The sequence below is a fragment of the Eucalyptus grandis genome, chromosome 4 (genome assembly GCF_016545825.1).
Source record: "Eucalyptus grandis isolate ANBG69807.140 chromosome 4, ASM1654582v1, whole genome shotgun sequence".
Taxonomy (NCBI): Eukaryota; Viridiplantae; Streptophyta; class Magnoliopsida; order Myrtales; family Myrtaceae; genus Eucalyptus; species Eucalyptus grandis.
Genome location: NC_052615.1, coordinates 9,152,437 through 9,155,015, shown reverse-complemented (window position 1 = coordinate 9,155,015; position 2,579 = coordinate 9,152,437). Strand labels below are relative to the sequence as shown.

General features: G+C 44.1%; 1 long non-coding RNA gene across 1 annotated transcript; it reads right to left on the bottom strand.

The window, feature by feature from the left end:
* Positions 1-1,405: 1,405 nt before the first annotated feature.
* On the bottom strand, positions 1,406-1,967 carry LOC120292711. The gene is made up of 2 exons (XR_005550314.1): positions 1,899-1,967; positions 1,406-1,613 (listed from the first exon to the last, which is right to left on the bottom strand). It is a non-coding gene; the product is annotated as an uncharacterized LOC120292711 (long non-coding RNA).
* Between the last annotated feature and the right edge of the window lie 612 nt (positions 1,968-2,579).

Sequence of the window (2,579 nt, the reverse complement as noted above, 5' to 3'; positions counted from 1 at the left end):
AGTTAGGCAGAGGTAAAGCATCAAAGCATCTAAGATTAGGGCAAAGTGTAAGGATAAACGGAAAAATGGTATCAAAGTTGCATAGAATTTTCTGTGTAACAAACTATTGTAGGGAGAAATCTTGCAATATTTTGCCATTGCTGACTTCCCAGGACACATGCTTAGCAAATGACAGATGCAGCTTTTTTCTATTTTCCTGAAAGCCACCCAAGGGAATTCTCCCGGCAATTACTCAATGTTAAGATCAATCACCGATGATTTACTTATGCACGGTAAAACTGCCGACGATTATGTCAGTAACCTTCGACATAAGGTGCCGTGGCCCATATATCTAACTCCACGAGGCAGCTAATATGGTGGACCTCTACTGGTGGAAGACATGCTGCAGTAAAGAAATTGGATAGAGAATACCCGAGCTGAGTATCATCTGTGAAAAGTTATACAATTTAGCGATAGGACAGAGACAGTATCGAGGAGAGCAGCCATATGTTGCTATCTTTAAGTCGACTGTCATATCTGTCGCATAAGTATTTGGAAATTCTAAGCTTCATACGCTAGGAATGCAGTGTACTTGGTCTTCTATTTTACGGTACGTGTGTGTGTGTTGGCAAGAAAACTTACACTTAAAGACCCACAGACTTCAGCATCAAGCATAAGACAACAATTGGTCCCTCAGAACCAATAAAAGAACCAAGAGGAAACCTTAAAATCAAGCAACTCAACAGGCCAACATTAAACAAGCAACTCTACAGTCCAAGAGATCCTCTGGCCCAACTCACCCAATATGAATTCTCGGCATTGAAAGTGGGTCAAGCTTATCCAACTTAGAAATGCAAATTTGAACATCTAGAGCTTCTTTGCTCACTGGTGACGCTAGACCTCAAAATTTTGATGGTTTGCAGATTTGTCACAAAACCGACCTCATAATGCAAGACTGAAGTTGCTTTGCACTCATGGAACAAGACATGCATGTAGTAGGGCTAAAAATTAGAGAAGATTCAAGACAAACCTTTCTGTCGTACCAGAAGAGTGATAGGGCAAAATAGGGAGAAGGACTTTGTGACTGACAGCTGAAGGGTAGAGAAAAAGAAAAGGAGCGGGTCGGGCCCAGGTCAGATCCGGCTCGGCCCGACCTTTTTTTCGAATTTTTTTAAAAAATAAAATAATTATAAAAAAAAAATTGATAAATTTTAAAACTAGTGACGCAAATGCTCCTAATGTCTATATGTGATGCAATTTTAATAAAATCTTTTTGTTAAGGGGCTGGAAATTAATCCATAACTTTCTAATGCAATTAGTGTTAACAACTCAAACAAGAGTTAGCTTGTAGGCATAAGTACAGGTTTTTAGTGAATCTGTTCCTAGTCAAGGCTGGTAACAACAGAAGCTTAAGTAAAGAAATGCAGAACAGTAAGGCATGTCATAGCATCAATATTGTCACTACACTGAGTCAGTCATCCACATATTTCGTCAACAGAGTCGCACGCTTAAATCCACTAGTCATGAGCATCAGCACACAGTTCAACAAAGTAATCCTAAAAAATATCAGCAAAGCTCATCCACCTTCCAGCGAGCTGCGGAGCATATTAACATCTTCCAGTAGGTTTCGTCAACTGCACCACAAACATGAAAGAAGTCAATTACTTCTCAGCTTTGACTAAATCAAGAGAAAGTACATGTTACAGCATATAGTCAAAGATACGCTTGGAAAAAGTATTTGGTTGCAAAGAACATAGATGTGCATTAACAGAGAAAGAGCCCAGCCTAAAACTTCAAAAAATCTCATAGTGCACAATGACAAAACATTATCCTTCCTGCAGTTAATATTACTCCATGGCAAACTCTTGTTCTGGATGTACGGGTTGGGGCCAAACAAGGATAGGAGTGTAGGAAATTACGAAGCAGAATCAGGCAATCAGCTCATCCTTTTTCTTTTTAAAACCTGAGCTACTCATCCCAAAGCTGCCGCCGCCGCTGGCGCCTCCCTGCCGCCGCAGCCGGCAGTTCCGCCGCAGCCGGCAGTTCCGCCGCCACCGTGAGTGGTGCCTCCGCCGCCACCGGTGGTGCCTCCACCTCCGCCACCGCCGGTGCCGCCGCCGCCGCCCATGCCGCTGCGCGCGTGCCGCCGCCACCCGTGCCGCCATCGAACCAACCGCGCCGCCTGCACCCACACCAGCAATAGTATAGGGCGGCAATGAGGGCAGCTGCGACTGAAAAGGTCAGTGCCACGGTGGTCAACGCCTTAATCATGGGGTTAATCTTCTCCACCCCATACGGCGGGTAATTGACCGTATTTTGAATTGTTGATGACATCTGCAGGAGAGGAGCGCAGTGGAGAGAGCAGAGGGGAGCACAGGAGAGAAGATAAAAGAGAAATGGAAACCAAGGGAGAAAGAGAGAAGGAGAGAAAATGGAACAGGCACATTTCGCGCACAACATACGAAAGGGTCGGCTAATACAGCAAACTGCAACAGACAACATCAGAGCTTTCTAGGAACAGTAGAAAAGAACTTGAAAATGCTCTAATTCCCCACAAATGGCCACTAGGAGAGGCTCCAACTTCCCATGATCCAGTGGTT